We start from the raw sequence: 22,816 nt of genomic DNA, 5'->3' as shown, positions 1-22,816 counted from the left end.
TTGAGGGAAAAGAACAGAAATCACTCCAAGTGGCTGAAATGAAAAGGAATTTAATTCAGAATTAGGTGCTTGCAAAGTCATGGAATGGGCTGCAAACAGCTAAGTTATGGTAAATCATTGCTCTATTGGTTTCAAGGTCACTATTCTATAGCTCTGATCTAGAGACAAGGAAGCTACCTCTACTTCTACCTCCATTGTCTGCACTTCAAACCTTTCACATCCATGCAGACTGTCACTTGCTACTGGAATATTGGTGTCCACTGATACAACACTCTCTTCTGCCTCAGCTGTCTTTCCAGAGAACAAAATGGAAGTCAGATAGCCTTTACCTCAACTATATCATTCAAATAATGTGCCAGGCAGATCCAAAATTAAATCCAGAACCTTATTTGAAAACTCTCAAAGTGTGCTTTACACTTTCTTTGCAGAAAGAATAGAAACAGAGACAGGCTTGTTATGGAATATATGTACAATAGACCATCTCTAGTCAAGGTACTCATGAGTCTACCAGATAAAAATGGCTGATGAGCAGCTGGATACAAAGGTCTGAAACAGAGGTCTAGAACTTATAGGATGACTGAGAAAGACGGGTCATTGTTATGGATTGTTAGAAACCAAAATAACCTCTTCAGACTATGGATTTTAGGCTAAGTTTCAAAGCAAAGGGTGTGCTCTTTGGATATATAGCCATGCATTTGCCTCCTATAAGAGGACTGAATTGTCACAATGTGGGAGCAGGAAGTCTTAAGCGTCCATTTGGTGAGGCCCCAAATATTCTTCAGGCATTCAGTGACACCTTCAAATTGTAACAAAGCATGGTATGTGCATGCATATGTGATTTTTCTTCTTATGAGAGACCTCATAATTTTATTCAAATTATTTAGCACTGCTAGAGTTAAGAACCCTTGCTTGGATTTTTTGTGACCTAACAAAGAGATGCTGCTGATTGGGTCAAAAGAGGGCAATTCAAGGTTTTAACAATAAGTAGGAAGCTCAGTCTATGTAGCCAAAGAACACACTTTTGTCAATGAGAAAATCAAAAGTGAAGCCCAGGACTCTTGCCTCAGTACAATTTCTATCAACATGAAATTGGATCAGCCTCACAAGTTGGGGTCTAAGAAGGAGCCTGTATTAGTGGAGCTTATTCTAGAAACCAAGAATAACAAGAGGGATACTATGAGTCATCAGAATCTTCCATTCCCTTTATGCTATTTCTATAAAAGTTAATTCTATTTGTTTCTTAATAAAGTTTCAAATGCCAACTTTGTCAATAAGAACAGTCTTGATTACCTCATGTTTTCCCTAAGCAATAAGAGTTTGACACTCCCAGAAAGTAAATCTAAAACACAGTCCTCATATTCTCTCTAGTACATGGTCCGAGAGTTAATATAGCACAATCTACCTGGCAAAGTTTCTTTAACTTGGCATCAGAAATTGGGGATTAATCATGGCTATAGTTATATTCAATGTGTATATACTCACACTTACATCCATAAAGAATGAAGAATATAAAATATTTTAAGGTCCAAAATACTTGGTGATACAAATGTATAGGTTCCCAAGTGTGGAAAGCTGAACGAATATGCTGTTGATTGAGATCATTCTTATAAATGAGTGAATAAGATTGGGAAAGGACAGAGCAAGAAAAATGAGCCAAGGCATGGAGGTAGGAAAAAGCAATTCAAAAGTAAGGAAGAAAAGGCAAAAGAGACAGTGTTCAGTAAAAGGACAGAGCTTATGGTTGACAATAATAGTTATGTCATTTTAGCAGCAATGCGTCCCAGCAGAAAGCTATATGAAAGCACATTTAGTGTTCTTTCTGAAGTCAGTTGCACCGTCTTTTCCCCCAAAATGCTATTGGAAAGCAGACAATCTGAAATGTAATAAATTGAACATGACCTAATATGGGAAATTATCACAAATATTCCCACAAAGAATATTGAAATAAAATGAGGGAATTAGTGTTAAATACATCAAAATGGGGGCCAGAATGTAGGGTAATCTGGGAGCCATTTCTCCTGAGTTAGAATAAATGGAAAAACCAATAGTCATCATGGTGCCTTTAATACAATTTGAAGGAAAGTCTTAATGGTGGACAAAAATTTTCCTGTTTTCCTGGTAATTCTTTTAGTAATTGGTAACTCAAGATCACATGCCTTGGTGAAATGTATTTTAGAATCATTCAACTCATAATATATTCATTGAGGAAAAAAGATTGATTTTAAAGTTGTTTCTAAGTAGCTTTATCGCCTAGGATGATACTATGGTGACTAACATATGTATTCCGATTACCTTAGTAATGATCTTTCTTTGTGTGAACAAACCAATTAGTTTTTTGTTATAAACTAAATTTTGTAGGCTTGGGTTGTAAAAGCAGTGTTTCCCAGAGGTTCATGAGCCCAGAAGAAGCTGATTATGAAAGGTCAGGGCTTTGCATATATGGTAAACAAAAGGTTCAATAATTGATTTATTTCAGTGTGTATAATAGATAATATTACAATCATTTAATTTTGAAGAAAAAGAGTCTGTCCCATTCGGACTTTAATTAAATGAATCTAAAAATAATAATGTCATTTCTACTGAAAGTAACACAGATAAGATCACAACATAAAATTAACGGGAAAATATGGCTTTTCAATGGTAAAGAAAAACAAAGTCTGCAAACGCGTTCAACGTTGATCTGTTTTAAATGATTCTTTTTCTCAAACACTATGGTTTATGTATATCACCTAACAAAAACACATACCTGATGTAAACATTCACAGGTTAATTGAGCCATTGTAGAGTTCTTTCAACTAGTTTAAATTTGAATATGTCATGTATGATGTATTATTTTTGCTTACTTTAGGGTAATGGTTATACTTGGCCGGATATCAGAATGACTGATGATTCACAGTATGAAGATTTTCCTAACACAGAGTAGTAGTACAGGAACATGACTGAGAGGTAAACAGTTGAGATGGAAATAAGTAAGCTTTCAGCTGAAAATGTGCATTATGCAAGACCAATTCCATGAGCTGACTATAAACAGATACCAATATCAGGTTTCTAGTGCTTTCTGGCTTAAGGTTCATTTTCTGACAAGAAATGAAATTCTTTCTGAATTGTCCCCAGAAATTAATCTTCTGCTATGTGTTAAATCATGTGTATGGACTGGGCACAGGAAACTGGTGCAATAGTTTGTAACTTGAAGTAAGAAAATTTACCAATGTGTATGCTTTTTACAGTCGGTTTAACAGAGATCAGGCTTTTGACACCACATAAGATATATATTAATAGTCTATCCTGAACATTATGCATTCTTTACCTCCCTTTCATTCTCTGTTCACGGTCATTATTTTCTCCATCCTACTGTTCTAAGACCCAATATCTATGCTACAGGTTGAGTCTCCAGGTGAACCAACTTCACAATCATTTGTGTTGTGATCTAATCCTCGTTTAGAGGGTTCACAAAATAGATCAATAGTCCATTTCTTTCTGTCATGGGTGTACAACCCTACTGTCATTTTGCTCTATATAGGGGAAATGCTATAAGTTGTTATCATTTTTCCTTTTCAAGGTAACAACTCCAAGTTTAGTAGAAATTCTTTGTATTTCTGTTTTTGTATTTCTAGTCCTAGTTTTCTTTTTGGGCCCAGGAGTGATGAGGTAAGCAACACTCGAGGTTCATTCTAGCTGCTGGTCTTAAGATTTATTTTACTTCAATTTCCACAGTGTACTTTCCTCCTGGTCTGTCTCCAAATTCTGCACAAACTTTCACTGTCAGTGCTTCATCTCTCATCTTTCCATTAAATGTATCTGCAACTCTCCCTTTACTCCTGTGTTACATCCCCTGTCACTGTCTATGCACAAGGGAAAAATGCAATCAGCACTTTATCACATGAGGAGGTAATTTGGGGTAAGGGTTTATGTCTGAAGAATCTCCTAGAGGAGACTAATTTATTCTTCAAAATTCCCTCTTCCCATTAAGAGTGGCTATTGGATAAATTTCTGATTTTACAAAGTATTATTTCTCATCAAATGACTGTCAAATGGAAAGAATTATAATATTGTGAGTTGGAAAGAGATATTGGCTTATAGATCAGGTCATATTAACATTCTTGGATAGCAGCAATCGAGTCTACTCACTATTTCTCAGAGCTCAAGAGTATAAAGGATTGGTTGCATTTTTTCTCCTATACAGGCTAAATACAAGTCATATAGCCTATTCTCACTTTCTTTTGTCAAGAAGGAATATAGAAAGTATTTTAAAATAATACTCAGCAAAGATCTGCGATTTTTAAAGTGATCCTTATCTGAAGACAGCTCATTCTTTTGTAATTGGCAATGAAATGATTATGTGTCCAAAAGCAACTTGAGTTGTTTCTAAATGTTTTGCATGCATTGACCTGGTTAGCTTCTATACATATGGTGCATGTGAAAGGAAGAAGTCATTATAAATAGAGTATACATTCATCTTTAAATTTGGTATTTATGCTGAGTTCTGAGTTCGATGTGGTATTTTCATATCATTAGCTCTCAGAATAAAGACAAATAAAGCAATTCCATAACTTTCTTTTATACTTTGAAAGTAGTCAAACAGATGGTTCAATTTCTTTTCTCTCTTTCTCCTAACGCTCATTTATATGAGAAACTTGCTTATTCACCACTACTGCTTTAATTTACTAACAGATGAAAAAAAATTTTCTAGCTAGTAATTGATGACTAGTAAAAAGATATAGCTGATGCAATCCATGCTTTAAACAAAGAGATACAACTATCTAGACCAGTGGTTCTCAAACCAGACTGCAAATTAGAATTACATGGAGAGATTTAAGAGAATTAAGAAGGAGGACCTCCACTCCACACTAATTAGAATCATACACATCTGGTGTATTAAAGAAGCTACACAGACATTTTAACGTGCAGCTAGAGTTAAGAACCACTGATGTACAGCCATAAACATACTCAGTTTGACCTCTGCTTCTTTTCAAAGTGTGATAAACTCTATTTAACAGTGAAATCCCATTCATAGGCTGATACCTGATCTGCTTCCCTCACTTCACAAGGTGAGAAATCATAAACAAAACTTTAAGAAATCCCTAAACAATCTCTAATTCTCCAAAAACATGACCACCATACATGTGAATGGGAAAGGACCAAAGAGGAAACAGATGGACAATCTGTTCCTCTTTGTTCAAACTCGTTTATTCATAATATTTTCCTCTAAGCCTGACCTACTGCTTTTAAAAGCTCAGGTTTTCCCAGTAGCTAAAAGGGTCAACAAAGACAGTGCCAAAGAATATTAAAAAAAATTTAACATAAGAAACCATAGGGCAAAGAGATTTTACATAAATTATAGATAGAAATAATCACCATAAAATAATAATTATATATTTTAGAGGTAAAAAACATCATTTATTGAGTTTCCTTTGTGTCAAGGACTCGGCTGTTTAAAACATATATTATCTCTGATATGCTTTCCTTTTTTGCATCTCCATAATATTCAAAACTTTGAGGTAAATATTATTATCTGCATTTTAAAAATAAGTAAAATTAAGCTTACAGAATTTAACCGTCTTGTCCATAAACACCCTTTGTGTCAGTGGCAGGGCCAGAATCTCAATCTATTACTGCCTGACTCCAAAGTAGCTGTTCTTTGCATTATACAATCCTGTATACCATTCCACATGGGAGAAAACTTTATTCAGTGTCTGCTTAAAAGCATTTATGACTGGTGTTCTAGTTTGCTAATGCTGCAGAATGCAAAACACCAGAGATGGATTGGCTTTTATAAAAAGGGGGTTCATTTGGCTACACAGTTACAGTCTGAAGGCCATAAAGTGTCCAAGGTAACACATCAGTAATCAGGTACCTTCACTGGAGGATGGCCAATGGCGTCCAGAAAACTTCTGTTAGCCGGGAAGGCACATGGTTGGCGTCTGCTCCAAAGTTCTGGTTCAAAATGGCTTTCTCCCAGGACGTTCCTCTTTAGCAAGCTTGCTCCTCTTCAAAACATCACTCACAGCTGCACTGAGTTCCTTCTCTTTGAGTCAGCTCATTTATATGGCTCCACTGATCAAGGCCCACCCTGAATGGGTGGGGCCATGCCTCCATGGGAATATCTCATCAGAGTCATCACCCACAGCTGGGTGGGGCACATTCCAAGCAAATCTAATCAGCACGGAAATGTCTGCCCCACAAGACTACATCAAAGATAATGGTGTTTGGGGGACACAATACATTCAAACTGGCACATTCCACCCCCTGGACCCCAAAATGACATTATCTTTCCAAATACAAAATACATTCATCCTACAACAATATCACAGAAACTTACGTCATTTCAGTAACAGTAGTTAAGTACAAAATCCTATCAAAATCAATTACAGGCATGGTGGGTCCTAAGGCATAATTCTCCCTTAGCTTTGGATCTGTGGACTTAAAACAAGTTATATACTTCCAATATACAAAGGAGGGGCATTCATAGGATAAACATGCCCATTGCCATAAGGAGAAAGAGTAAGGAAAACAGGGTTAACAGGAACAAAACAGTTCCTAAAACCTGCAGGACAAACTCCATTAGATTTCAAAGTCTGAGAGTCATTTACAGAACGATGTTGCATCCTTGGGGCTTGAGAGAGCGGGAGTCTAACCCTTCCTAAGGGCCTTTGTGGCAGCCCTTTCCTCTCCAAACACTTGGGTGAGTGCTCCAATATATCCACACATTGGGGAGACCACCTTTTCGGCCCCACGCTCCTCAAACATTGGGATAGCTCCCAGATTCCCTTCCATCTCCAGGGCACATGCTCAACCCCTTCAGAACAGTGTGGTGGCAGCCAGGCTCTCCCCAATTCCCTGGGAATGTGCTCCACCCTCTTTGGGACCTGGGGTGGCAAAGCATTCCCTGAGCATCGAGGTGAATGCCACCCTCAACCTCGAGGGCAAACTCACCCTTTCTATGCATATGGGCTGCTCCACTCTCCCAGCCTGAGACCTCTTGACTCCAGACCTCAACCTCCATGGCTCTGTCTTTGAAGAAAATTTTCCTTTAATTTTTTCCTTGTCTGTCTCCTCCAGTCCAGACCGTCAATGGCTCTGCCTATAAAGATCTTGCAGAAATTCTGTTGGCTTTGCATGAAGCACACAGGGGTCAAAGCCGTCAGACAATAGGACTTTCCACAAATCCTTTCTGCTTAACTCCTTTTCCAATATTGGCTTGTACTGAAATGGCGGCTAGGTTCCATGTTTTGCTACATCCTCATGTTGGACGGTAGCTTCAGGGATTCCACCCCCTGGAAGCCCATAATTTTCCAAACCATCAGCTTCTGGTTTCTTTGAACCCAAGAGTCCAGTTCTAAGTTTATCTCTGTCTGCCCACATTTTACTATAAGCTGCAAGGAGAAGCCAGGATACATCCTCCACAGGCAGTCTGGAGATCTCCTCAGCTAAGTATTCCAGGTTGTTGCTTTCAAATTCTTCCTTCCATCTGACACCAGGACTCAATTTTGCCAAATTCTCTGCCACTTTAAAACAAGGATCACCTTTCTTCCAGTTTGCAACAACACATTGGTCATTTCTGCTCAAGGCCTCCTCCGAAGTATCTTCAGAGTCCAAATTTCCGTAAACAGTCTCTTCAAAGCAGTTTTGGCCTTTTCTATCAAGCTCCTCACAATTCTTCCAGAATCTTCCCCTTATCCATTTGAAAAGCTTTTCCAACATGTTTTGTATTTGCAGACTCAGCAGGAAAAGCACCCCACTCCTGGTACCAAAATCTGTTCTGGTTTGCTAATGCTGCAGAATGCAAAACACCAGAGATGGATTGGCTTTTATAAAAAGGGGGTTCATTTGGCTACACAGTTACAGTCTGAAGGCCATAAAGTGTCCAAGGTAACACATCAGTAATCAGGTACCTTCACTGGAGGATGGCCAATGGTGTCCAGAAAACCTCTGTTAGCTGGGAAGGCATGTGGCTGGCATCTGCTTCAAAGTTCTGGTTTCAAAATGGCTTTCTCCCAGGATGTTCCTATTTAGTAAGCTTGCTCCACTTCAAAACATCACTCACAGCTGCACTGAGTTCCTTCTCTTTGAGTCAGCTCATTTATATGGCTCCACTGATCAAGGCCCACCCTGAATGGGTGGGGCCATGCCTCCATGGGAATATCTCATCAGAGTCATCACCCACAGCTGAGTGGAGCACATTCCAAGCAAATCTAATCAGCACCAAAACGTCTGCCCCACAAGACTACATCAAAGATAATGGCGTTTGGGGGATACAATACATTCAAACTGGCACAATTGGTTTGCAGGACATAAATGAAACATCAAAAGTGTAATCTTCTTTTCAAATGATGTTGATTGCTTTACACTTTTTCAAGCAAGACATGATGGTCATTGAATTTTAAAAATTAAAAATGAAGGGCACTTTATATGGACTTGGTGACTGAGAAACAACATAGTAAATGCATTCCTTTCTTCTTCACTTTTCTCTAGTTTCTGTCAGAATTCTTCTTCATATCCCATGTTAGAAGGAAATATTTGCTGGGTCTCAATTATCTCTTACGCATATTATCTGGTCCTCTGTAAACTAAGTAGTGAACTTATTCCAAAATAACTAAAAATGGCTTACAAATTTTTTTGGCTAGAAATAATTTCTGAAGAGCCACAAATTCAAGAATGCCCTGATCTCAGTACTCTCCATGCCTCTGCCACTATCTATAACAGATTTGATATTCAAATATGTTACAAGCCCTGCCACTCATTGCCTTCTATGTCAGACCTTCTTGTATTGCAGGGAGTTCAAATCTTCTGATTGCATGTGGCATGAAAGATGCTGAGAAGAGCAGGGATGAAATTAAGTACCATTTACTATTCAGAAAAATTCTTCCTGTGTGTTCACTTGGGTACAGATGGGTCAGAGATCAAAATCTTTAAGAAAATAATTAAGGTTTCTACCCCTGGTATCCTGTGTCAGTGCTTCTTCTATCCCTTAATGTATGGCTGTGTTGGTCTCAATAAATGTTAGCTATCATTATACTTAAAATACATAGTAATGCTAGAAAATTTATCTGACTGGCCATGGTTAGGAGTAATTCTCAGAAGTTGAAGCAGTGTTGATTATTCCATTTAGGTGTCAGCATATTCACAACCACATCTTTCCTGAAGGAAAGTGGAGGTAGCCTTAAAATCACAACTGACTTCCACCACAATTGGGAGAACTTCCAAAATATTTCTTTCTTTATACAATCCCCTTCCTAATCCATTAGTACTATTTCAAAGCCATACTTTGACTGTATCTGAAATGCAATATCTTCTGAATCACTAAATATTCAAATAAATTTATTAATTACATGCTCAAAGGCATTGGTAAGGAATGTAATTTATAAACTTAATTATTAAATAAGTTAGTTACTAGGACTCTACTGAACTTACAAAATACACTATAGGGCATTTGCTAAACCCATTCAGAATGGAACTATAAATAATTTAAACTGCTACACTTGTCAGAGAAAATGAGCAGAATCCATTTTCATGTAATGGTCTTGTTTACTCACTGATTTGATGGAGCTATTATTTTCTGATAGATTTCCCATCAAGGAAAATGAAAGCATATCTATATATTTTGGTCAAATGTAAAACGTATATATGATGGGTTATATTTATACCACATAATGAAGGGATGTCTGCTGAGTCCTGGTAATAAGCTGCATTTGTCCTGTAGATAAACCACATAATGTTGATCCAATCAATGGTCAATTGGAGTAGACAGTGTCATTATTCCAGTTTGGTATTATTATAGACATAGATATTTTTCAGAGTCTAGTCTAAAATGATATTATATTTAATTTTTCATCTGAATTCATTTTTATCATCCTTAAAATATGCATGCCCAGATTTTGGAAAAGTGAGCATTTATTAATCAAGCTTTTTTACACAATAAAATGATTTTTTTTTCCCAAATGACTTGTAACCTAGCATGAGATCAGTTAGAGTTTTTTCATCTTTCTTTCATAACCATTTGTCTTTCAAGTAAAATCTGGTGCTTTAGGACAACTTGGTGATAAATCCTTCCTGTACAGTTATCTGCAGGGAAAAAAATGAAAATACTAAGAAGCCTTATTGGCACTGTCCACTTTCTTACTCCTTATGTTTTTTCAGTTTTACTAGAAAAGCAAGAAAAAAGATTACGGTCTCATCACATATGCAGGACAGCAGAGTGAGCCTCAGGTATTTGAACTCTTCCAGTCAGAGAGGTACTTTTCTCTCTGTGTCTCCCTCTCTATGTAGTCTGGTATTATGCTGCTTGACATTGCCTATTTTTGCAACTGCATATTATTTACCTCATTTACTAATATCTGAGGATGTAAAACACTTTCTAATCATGTTTCCAATTTTCCAAATGTTCAGACTCCTTTATATATTCACAGACATGCACTAGCACATACACGCACACACAGGAAGATCGACTAATGATTTTAAAATGTAATCATAAATAATTACATTAGAAAAACAAGCAAATGAAAAAAAATAATAACTATTGGGAGAAGAGTTAATCAAGGAAAAGGGGATGTATTCTAAGTGTGCAAAATCCTCATAGATGGGAATTCATATGATACATTGTGTAACTTTACACCTTACAACAGTGACAAGGGCAGAGTTAAGTCCGGAAACCACTACATGAAAAATAGAACATATTAAAGAGTTATCTCTTGGAGTTGGGTCCATGCATCATACTGAACATGGGAAGGTTGTGCTTTCAAAAGCTCTAGAGTTTTTATAAACTCAAAACATTTCATTTTTGGATCAAGAGCAAAATTTGAATCGTGGATAAATATACCCACATCTGAAAATGTAAATATCAAGGGATATTTTATAAATCTCTTTATAGATTATGTCAACTAATTTATTGATGCAAAAATAAACAATTTTTACAAACAATAAAAGAATTTAAAATAGGCAACTCAGAAGAAGATACTACCCTACACAGATAGATGTAAGCATTTCTGAACAATTTATTTGCAGTAGTTATTGTTGATGCATGACTGGAATAAAACATGGATTTCTGGTGTAAAATCATGTATGGTTTTGTGGTTATTTCAAGAAATAACAGTCTCTTGCTTTCAGTAGTAACAAACATATGGATAAGAAGTTAAGATAAAAAGGAAAAATAATAAAGAAGATACACCTTAATGAGAGGAGAAGAAAGAAGTGACAGGATGAAGGACAGTTTCTCTCCAAAGGTTTATGCTATCTCCAGAAATACTAATATAAAAGTTTTCCACATCAGGGAAACTGGATACTGAATATTTCTTCCTTCTGGGACCTGAGCCTGCTCTGGTCTGGGAAAACCTGATTGGGGTAACCAAGGGCACCAGATGCCTAGACATCAGAAAACTACAACCTACACTAAGAAAAACAAAGTTAGGGCCCAGTCAAAGGAACAAACTTACACTTCAACTGAGATACAGGAATTTAAACAACTAATGCTAAATCAATTCAAAAAGTTCACAGAAGATATGGCAAAACAGATAAAGGCTATAAAGAAAACATTGGGTGTACATAATGCAGAAATCAAAAGTTTGAAAAAACAACTGACAGAAGCTATGGAAATGAAAGGTACAACACAAGAGATGAAAGACACAATGGAGATTGAAAATAGATCTCAATAAGCAGAAGAAAACTGTCAGGAACTGGGGAACAAGATACCTGAAGGCCTACACACAAAAGAACAGATAGAGAAAAGAATGGAAAAATATGAGCGATGTCTCTGGGAACTTAAGGACAAAACAAAACACAAGAATGTACATGTCATGGGTGTTCCAGAAGGAGAAGAGAAGGGAAAAGGGGCAGAAACAATAATACAGGTAATAGTCAATGAAAATATCCCATCTCTAATAAAAGACATAAAACTACAGATCCAAGAAGTGCAGTGTACTCCAAACAGAATAGCTCTGAATAGGCCTACACCAAGACACTTAATAATCAGATTATCAAACATCAAAGACAAAGAGAGAATCCTGAGGGCAGCAAGAGAAAAATGATCAATCACATACAAAGGAAGCTTAATAAGACGATGTGTGGATTTCTCAGCAGAAACAAAGGAGGCAAAAAGGAAGTAGTGTAAAATATTTAAGATACTGAAAGAGAAAAACCACCAACCAAGAATCCTATATCCAGCAAAACTGTCCTTCAAATATGAGGGAGAGTTTAAAATATTCTCTGACAAACAGGCAATGACAGAGCTTGTGAACAAGATACCTACTCTACAGGAAATACTAAAGGGAGCACTACAGACAGATAGGAAAAGACAGGGCTAAGAGGTTTGGAACACAATTTTGGGTGATGGTAGCACAGCAATGTAATTACACTGAACAAAGATAATCATGAATATGGTTGAAAGAGGAAGGTTAGGAGCATGTGGGACACCAGAAGAAAAGAGGAAAGATAAAGACTGGGACTGTGTAACTCAGTGAAACCTAGAGTGTTCAACAATTGTGATAAAATGTACAAATATATTTTTTCATGAGGGAGAATAGATGAATGTCAACCTTGCAAGGTGTTAAAAATAGAGAGGTATTGGGAGGAAAATAGAATCAATGTAAGCTACAGACTATAATTAACAGAAGCATTGTATTATGCTTCCTTTAATGTAACAAAGGCAATATACCAGGGTTAAATGTATATAAGAGGGGGGCATAAGGGAGGGATATGGGACTCTTGGCATTGGTAATGTCTGACTGTTTATTCTACTTTAGTTTAAGGTTAATTTCCTTTTGCTTCTTCCTAGCTGTCATTTTTTTTCCCGTTCTTTTTTCTTTTTCTTTTGCCTCTCTAGCTTTTCTGACTCTTCCTCCCACTTTGTGGAAGAAATGTAGATGTCCTTATATAGATAGTGGTGAGGATGGTGAAACACAAATATGTGACTATACAGGGGACCGTCGATTGTCTACTTAGGATGGAATGTATGGGGTGTGAACAAAACCATCTTAAAAAAAAAATGGGTTGATGAAGGAAGCTTGAGGGCAATATTCTGAGTGAAATAAGCCAGACACATAAGGACAAACATTGCAGGGTCTCACTGGTGGGAACTAATTATAATATGTAAAGTCATAGACATGAAACATAAGATACCAGGATATAGAAAGAGGCTAAAGAATGGGGAGCAGTTGCTTATTCTGAGCAGAATGTTCAACTAGGCTGAACTTAAATGCTTGGAAATGAACAGAGATGATGGTAGCACATTGTGAGAATAACTAACAGTGCTGAATGGTGCATGAATGTGGTGGAAAGGGTAAGCTCAGAGTCATGTATGTCACCAGAAGGAAAGTTGGAGGCTAAAAGATGGAAATGTATACAACAGTGAGCCTTGCTGTGGACAATGTCCATGATTAACTTTACAAACATTAGAAGTCTCTTTCATGAACAAGAACAAATGTATGACACTACAACTAGAAGATAATAATAGAGGGGCATATAGGAAAAAAATATATTCCTATTGCAAACTACATACTACAGTTGTAGTATTTCAATGTTCTTTCATAAACAGTAACAAATGTACTATACCAATACTGTGAGTCCACAATTGAGAGGGGGATGGTTAAGGGTATGGGAAGATCAGAGTCTCCTTTTTTCTTTTCTTTCTTTTTTTTTTTGGTCTTTGTTTCTTTTCTGGAGTAATGAAAATGTTCTAAACATTGAAAAAAAATTTGATGAATGCACAGCTGTATGATGGTAAAAAAAAAACAAGGGAGGAGAGAAGGCTCAAAAGGACATTATTGGGGCATATGAAAAAAATGGAATATAGACATATCAATGTTAAATTTCTTGAACTTGCTAATTGCACTTAAGGTGGCTACATAAGTGAATATCCTTGTTCTTAGGAAATGTACATGGCAGTAGTAAGTGTTCAAGAAGTATGATGTAAACCTACATGCATGAGTTCAGAAAATGGATTGATAAATAGACACACACAGAAAGATCAATGGATGGTTAGATGGATTGATATGTAGATGGATAGAATGATATGGCATGAATAGGTAGATGGATTGATACACAGATGGATAGATAGAATGATATGGCAAATGTGGAAAATATTAAAATTGGTGGATCTCAGTATCTGGGGTGGGATACAAAATGTTGGAGCTCTCTATATGGGGTTTGTACTATTTTGTAACTGTCCTGTAAGTTTGAAATTATTTCAAAATAAAGATTAAAAAAAGAGTTTTCCACATGAGATCATTTTATTTCAAAGAATATATGCTATAAATACTATGCTTCAATACCATAAAAATAATTGAAAAATAAATGTCATCATGCCCATAAATTAAGAAATTATCAGCCAGAAATTATCTGTCACTTACTGATCTTAAATAATTTACATGCCATTAAAAAAAATGAAAATTACTGAGGAGTCTCCAGGGAAGACGGTGGAGTGCAAAGCTCCAAGACTCAGTCCTGGCACCAAAACAGCCATCTAAAAAGCAGGCAGGAACTGTCTGCAACAACTATATTTAAACTCCAGAGACCAGAATAACACTGTACCACATCCAGGGAAGCTGATAAATTACAGTAAAGACCAATAAATTATTCTCTCTTCATGGTGGTAGCTGGTGCCTATTCCTCCATGGCAGGTGGCTATGGCTAGCTGCTCCTGACAGAAAGGGACATAAAAATGCACTTCACCAAGAAATGGGTTGTTCGGGCATGGCCAATCACTGATCATGGTTTTTGACCAGTGAATTCAGATAACTGAGGCCCCAGTTCTGAGAGAGCTATTGTTTCAACCCACCCTGGACAAAGGCAGAGGCAGCCATTATTTCACCCTGCCCAGGATAGCGGGGGTGGAGGTGGAGACTTAAAGATGCTGCATTTCCTTGAGCAGGGCCTCAGGGGACAGTAAGCTGAGGGGCTGCATTTTCTGTGCAGGCAGGGAAGTTTGGAGAGTCATCAGAGAAGCATTGGCACTCTTCCTGATCCCTTTCCCAGGGCACATTGGAGCCAGTCTGTGCCCCTTTTGTAGGACCCTGGCCCTGTTTTGGCTGGGAAAGAATGATTTGAGAAAATCCTGTCCTTTATACCTTCTTCCCAGACTGCCCTCTAGGCAAAAGCAGGTAGGACAACAAAAAAGGTGTAAAAAACTATAGAAGCAGAAAATTTGGGACAAAGGCCTGCTGGCCTCCAACACCCAGGAAAGGGTGGTCTGTCTCCTGGAAAATAGAGGACAATCAAACTCTTCTAAAGACAGGAACTGTAAAACAAACTAATAAGCAAAAGCCCAGGACAAGACAGAGGCCCAGAAAGACAGGGAAAGCCCTGCACACTGCGTTTGCCTTGCACAGACCTCCCTGATAGGAGGACTGAAACACAAGAAAATCTCCACCTTATCATCAGCTTGTTACATAACCAAGAAACAGACATGTTAGGGAATAAATACCAGAATTAACATTTCAAAATATTAAAATTTACAGTGTGCAACAAGAGTGCAAGACAAAGAAACAGAAAATGGTGCCAATCTACAGTAAGAGAATAAAAATTCAGAAAGTGTCAATGAAGTAGGAGACAATGTGGACATACCAAAAGAGCCTTCAAAAAAATGATCTTTAAAATGCTTAACAATTGTGCCAGTTTGGATATATTATGTCCCCCACGAAAGCCATGTTACTTTAATCCTATTTTGTGGGATGTTTGGATTAGGTTTCTTCCCTGGAGATGTGATTCACCCAACTGTGGGTGAGAAAATTTGGTTAGTTCATTTCCATGGATGTGTGGCCCCACCATTAAAGGTGGGTCTTAATTATATCACTGGAGTCCTTTAAGAGGCTCAGGAAGAGACACAGGTGTAGGAGCTGAGAGAGATGCTTAGAGATGCTTGGAGATACAGACAGAAGGACATTTGGAGATGCTAAGCTAAGAGATAAAGCCCAGAGTTTGCCCTGGAGAAGCTAAGAGGGGACCCCAAATGCTTCGAGAGAAACACCCTGGAAGAAAGAAGTAAGGATGCACAGAAGCTGAGAGAGAGGAGCTGAAACATAACCCAGGAACAATGGATCAGCAGATGCCAGCTACATGCCTTCCCAACTGACAGAGGCATTCGGACACCATAGGCCATTTTTCAGTGAAACTATCCTCTTGTCAATGCCTTAGTTTGGACACTTTTATGGCCCTAGAACTGCAAATTAGTAACCTAATAAATCTCCTTATAAAAGCCAATCCATTTCTGGTATATTGCATTCAGGCAGCATTAGCAAACTGGAACAAAGAGATAAAAGGAAAAAGAGAGAAGGAACTACAGGGTATCAGGAAAACAACGAATGAGCCATATGTAAGTCTAAATAAAGAGATAGAAATTTCAAAAAGGAACCAAACAGAACTACTGGAGTTAAAGGCCATAAAAACTGAAATGAAAGCTGCCCGGGGGGGTGAGGATGGGAGGTTAAAGAGCAGAATAGAGCTGGCAGAAGAATAAGTGAGCATGAAGAGAAAACACTTGAAATGAATCAAGCTGAGAGCAGAAATAAGAAAAGATACAGTAAAAGAAAAAAAAAGGAAAAAGCCTAAGACATTTCTGGGACACAATGAAGCATGCATAGATGAATTATGGAAGTCCCAGAAGAAGAAGGAAGAAAGAAATAGACAGAAGGAATATTCAAAGAAATAATAACAGAGAACTTACCAAATTTAGCAAAAGACATGAATATGCACATCTAAGAAGACCAGAGAAGACCAAACAGGGTAAACATGAAGAAAAATGCACCCCACCATATCTTGATCACACTGTCAAATGCAAAGGACAAGGAGAGAGTTCTGAAATCTGCAAGATTACGTACATGAGAGTCCCAATTAGACTGAGTGCCAATTTCTCATCAGAAACCTTGGAAGCAAGAAGGCTGTGGGTTGAAATACTTAAAGGGCTGAAAGAAGTCAATTGCCAGCCACAAATTTTATATCCAGTGAGACTTTCTTTTAAAAATGAGGGAGAGATGAAGACATTCTCAGATAAACGAAAGTGGAAGGAATTCATCACACTAGACTTGCCCTTCAAACAATGCTAAAGGGAGTTCTTTAGACTGAAAGGCAACTAGACAGCAGTTCAAAGTAGCATCAAAAATAAAGACTGGTGGTAAAGGTAACCATTTGGGTAATTATTAATGCCCATATTTTTAAAGTGTATTACTGGGGATGTAACCACACTCCTTACTTCCTACAGGTGCTAAAATGCAAACACATACAAATAGGGAGAAGTCTACGCTTTGGGACATACAATGCACAAAGATATAAGTGGAAAAAAGTACAAAAAATGCTGGGTGGGGGAGCAGAGGGAAAGGATATGTGTATGCTATTGAAGTTAAGTGGGTATCAAACCAAATATGATTGTTATATATTTAGGATGTTAAAATTTAACCCCATAGTAGCCATGCAGAAAATGGATGGAAAATACAATACCTAGATAGAAATTAGAAGGTACTCAACATGGTACAACACAAAAAGTCAAATAAATATAAAAAGTAGACTTTAACAGAAGTGAGAGACAAAAACAGCATAAGACTTACAAAAGCTAAATCGCAAAATGGCAGAAGAAAGTCCTATATTGGCAGTAGTAGCTTTGAATGTAAACGGTTTAAACTCTAACAAAAGATATTGGCATGACCCAACAATATGCTGTCTGAAAGAGACTCACCTTAAATTCAAAAATACAAATAAGGTGAAGGTGGAAAAATATATACCATGGAAGTAATAAACAAGATACAGATGGGGTGGCTATACTAATACTGGATAAAATAAACTTTAAGTAAAAAACATTTATGATTTATGAAGTTCAAAGATGTCATTATATGCTGATAAATGGGATAATTAAACAGGAAGATGTAACAATTATAAATATATGTGCACCTAACAACAGAATCCCAAAATATATCAAGCAAATACTGATAGATTTGAAGGGAGAAATTGACGATTCTGCATTAATCACCATAGGACACTTTAATATACCACTTTCAATAATGAATAGAACATCTAGTTAGAAGAACAATAAGGAAGTACAGGACTTGAATGATACTCTAAACTAACTAAACCTAACAGACATATATGTAACACTTCACCCAACAAAAACAGAATATGCACTCTTCTCAGGTGCACATGGATCATTCTCTAGGAAAGACCATATGTTGGGTCCCAAAACATCTCAGTAAATTCAGAAATATTTAAATTATACAATGTATATACTCTGATCACAATGGAATGAAACTAGAACACAGTAACAGATGAAGAAATGGAAAATTAACAAATATGTGGAAATTAAACAACAAAATTCTTAAAGGACCACTGTGTTAAACAGAAAGTCAGAGGCAAAATTAGGAAATAACTTGAGGTGACTGAAAATGAAAATACAGCATACCAAAATTTGTGGGATGCAGGGAAAGCAGTGCTGAGAGGGAAAGTTATGGCTCTAAATGTTTACATTAAAAAAGAAGAAAGACTTCTTGATCTCTTCAGATCTCCTTTCACCTCATGACCCATGGAGGAGATGTACTGTGGCTGAAGTGGCTGCCATGCATGTATTTATGCAGTGAGTTTGCATCACAGTAGAGGAACCCAAGCTTAGGAGTTCCTGCTCTTTTAAAGAGTATCTACTAGGAAAACTGCCTAGCATTTGCCCCAGAGGGTGATATTATATTTATTATCTTGGACAGCAAAAAACTCTACCCTTTCCTCTAGAGGGGGACACCATCTTGATCTTCCAAGTTTGCTTGCTATACAAACAGCCTTGTAAAGATATCCCAGAACAAAATCTGTTAAAGATTTTAATATTCTATATGTCATTTTAAAGATTTTCAAGATTTTAAAGATTCTATATGTCAGAAGACATATAGAAATGTGAAAGACCCATGGAGAATCATTCCCCACCTGATTACTCTTCCTCACCCCCCCCCGAAATAGGTCCAGTTAGAGGTTCATCACATTAATTATTGTTTTTAAAGAATTGGCTTTAGTGTATATTGATTTCTCTATTCATTTTCATTCTTGTCTTTATTATTTCCTTTTTTCTGCTTGCTTTGTATTTAATTCACTCATCTATTTCTAGTTTCTTATGGTGAAAATTTAGACCATTGATTGAAACTGTATTCTTTTTTAATAGAGATGTATAATTATATAAATTTGGGGGTTAGTGCTGTTTCAGCTACATTCCACAAATATTAATATGCTGCATTTTTGTTATCAGTTAATTTAAAATATTTTCTAATTCCTCTTGTGATTTCTCCTTTGACCCATGGGTCATTTAGAATTATGTTCAATTTCAAAGTACTGGAATTCTGGGAACATCATCTCTATTAACTTCTAGTTTAACTCTATTTTGGTTAGAGAACTATTTCTGTTTATTGATCCTCTTAAATTTGGCGATACTTTGTACGTCACTTGATTGTGGTACATATTGGTGAATATTCCATGTCCACTTATACATATTAAATTCTGCTGTTGTTGAGTATTCTGTAAATGCCAGTAAGTCAATTGGTTAAAAGTGTTATTCAAGTTTTCTGTATCCTTACTAATTTTCTGTATATTCTATCAGTTACTGAGATAAGTATATTGAATTTCCAATTATAATAATGAATTTGGTTATTTCTCCTTTTAATTATGGCAATATATATTTAATGTATTTTGAAGCTCTGTTAATAGGTTCATACAGATTTAGGATTGTTTTGTCCTCTTCATGACCTGACCTCCTTTATTATTATCAAGTAATTTTCTTTTGGCCTAGCGATACTCCTGTTTCTCCATCTACCTAGTCTGATGTTTATAACGCTACTCTAGCTTTTTTTTTTTTTTTAACTAAAGTTGGTGCAGCATTTCTTCTAACTTTTCACATATGACCTATCTTTTTTTGACCCTATATTTAAAGTGAGTCTCTTGTAAATGGCACATCACATGGTCTTCCTTTTTCATACAGACTTATAGTACTGTATTAATCTATTGTGTTTAGACCATCCCATCATTGTTTTAGTTTACCTTTTCCCTTGATTTCCTTTAGACTACTATTTATTAATAACAATTTTATTTGTACTACTGATTTATTAGATATTTTGGTTGCTCCAGGATTTATAATATATATATCTCCTCACTCTCTACCTTCAGATAATATTATACAACTTCACATATAATTTCAGTACTAAGAAACAGAATCCTTCCATTTTTCCGTGCCATTCTTTGTACTAATGTTATACAATTTTCTTCTACATGTATTATAAATCCTTCAATACATTGCTATTAATTTTTTTTTTTTTTTTTTTTTTTACAAAACAAATCGTACTTTCGATTGTTTACAGTACCATTACATAGTTGTACATTCATCACCTAAATCAATCCCTGACACCTTCATTAGCACACACACAAAAATAACAAGAATAATAATTAGAGTGAAAAAGAGCAATTGAAGTAAAAAAGAACACTGGGTACCTTTGTCTGTTTCCTTCCCCTATTTTTCTACTCATCCATCCATAAACTAGACAAAGTGGAGTGTGGTCCTTATGGCTTTCCCAATCCCATTGTCACCCCTCATAAGCTACCTTTTTATACATCTGTCTTCGAGATTCATGGGTTCTGGGTTGTAGTTTGATAGTTTCAGGTATCCACCACCAGCTATCCCAATTCTTTAGAACCTAAAAAGGGTTGTCTAAAGTGTGCGTAAGAGTGCCCACCAGAGTGACCTCTCAGCTCGTTTTGGAATCTCTCTGCCACTGAAGCTTATTTCATTTCCTTTCACATCCCCCTTTTGGTCAAGAAGATGTTCTCCGTCCCACAATGCCGGGTCTACATTCCTCCCCGGGAGTCATATTCCACGTTGCCAGGGAGATTCACTCCCCTGGGTGTCTGATCCCACGTAGGGGGGAGGGCAGTGATTTCACCTTTCAAGTTGGCTTAGCCAGAGAGAGAGGGCCACATCTGAGCAACAAAGAGGCATTCAGGAGGAGACTCTTAGGCACAAATATAGGGAGGCCTAGCCTCTCCTTTGCAGCAACCGTCTTCCCAAGGGTAAAACTTATGGTAGAAGGCTCAACCCATCAAACCACCAGTCCCCTATGTCTGTGGTCATGTTAGCAACCATGGAGGTGGGGTAGGCGAATACCCCTGCATTCTTCACAGGCTCCTCAAGGGGGCACTACATCATTTTTTTTTCCTTGTTTTTCTTTCTTTCTTTTTTTTTTTTTTTTTTTTTTAACTTTCCCTTCTTTTTTAAATCAACTGTATGAAAAAAAAGTTAAAAAGAAAACAAACATACAATAAAAGAACATTTTAAAGAGACCATAACAAGGGAGTAAGAAAAAGACAACTAACCTAAGATAACTGCTTAACTTCCAACATGTTCCTACTTTATCCCAAGAAAGTTACATAATATAGCAACCTTTCTGTGAACTTGTTCCTACTATATCCATCAGAAATTAACAGACCATAGTCATTTCTGGGCATCCCCAGAACGTTAAAAAGCTTATCTGTTCTTCTTGGATTATTGTTCCCCCTTCCTTAATTACTCTCTACTGCTAGTTCCCCTACATTCTACATTATAAACCATTTGTTTTACATTTTTGAAAGTTCACATTAGTGGTAGCATATAATATTTCTCTTTTTGTGCCTGGCTTATTTCACTCAGCATTATGTCTTCAAGGTTCATCCATGTTGTCATATGTTTCACAAGATCGTTCCTTCTTACTGACGCGTAGTATTCCATCGTGTGTATATACCACATTTTATTTATCCACTCATCTGTTGAAGGACATTTGGGTTGTTTCCATTTCTTGGCAATTGTGAATAATGCTGCTATGAACATTGGCGTGCAGATATCTGTTCGTGTCACTGCTTTCCGATCTTCCGGGTATATACCGAGAAGTGCAATCGCCGGATCGAATGGTAGCTCTATATCTAGTTTTCTAAGGAACTGCCAGACTGACTTCCAGAGTGGCTGAACCATTATACAGTCCCACCAACAGTGAATAAGAGTTCCAATTTCTCCACATCCCCTCCAGCATTTGTAGTTTCCTGTTTGTTTAATGGCAGCCATTCTAACCGGTGTTAGATGGTATCTCATTGTGGTTTTAATTTGCATCTCTCTAATAACTAGTGAAGCTGAACATTTTTTCATGTGTTTCTTGGCCATTTGTGTTTCCTCTTCAGTGAACTGTCTTTTCATATCTTTTGCCCATTTTATAATTGGGCTGTCTGTACTATTGTCATTGAGTTGTAGGATTTCTTTGTATATGCAAGATATCAGTCTTTTGTCAGATACATGGTTTCCAAAAATTTTTTCCCATTGAGTTGGCTGCCTCTTTACCTTTTTGAGAAATTCCTTTGAGGTGCAGAAACTTCTAAGCTTGAGGAGTTCCCATTTATCTATTTTCTCTTTTTTTGCTTGTGCTTTTGGTTTAAAGTCTAGGAAGTGGCCGCCTAATACAAGGTCTTGAAGATGTTTTCCTACATTATCTTCTAGGAGTTTTATGGTACTTTCTTTTATATTGAGATCTTTGGTCCATTTTGAGTTAATTTTTGTGTAGGGGGTGAGGTAGGGGTCCTCTTTCATTCTTTTGGATATGGATATCCAACTTTCCCAGCCCCATTTGTTGAAAAGACCATCATGGCTCAGTTCAGTGACTTTGGGGGCCTTATCAAAGATCAGTCGGCCATAGATCTGAGGGTCTATCTCTGAATTCTCAATTCGATTCCATTGATCTATATGTCTATCTTTGTGCCAGTACCATGCTGTTTTGGCAACTGTGGCTTTATAATAAGCTTCAAAGTCAGGGAGTGTAAGTCCTCCCACTTCGTTTTTCTTTTTTAGAGTGTCTTTAGC

The sequence above is a fragment of the Choloepus didactylus genome, chromosome 13 (genome assembly GCF_015220235.1).
Source record: "Choloepus didactylus isolate mChoDid1 chromosome 13, mChoDid1.pri, whole genome shotgun sequence".
Lineage (NCBI taxonomy): Eukaryota > Metazoa > Chordata > Mammalia > Pilosa > Megalonychidae > Choloepus > Choloepus didactylus.
The sequence above is the reverse complement of the archived record's forward strand: the minus strand, read 5'-3'. Positions refer to the sequence as shown.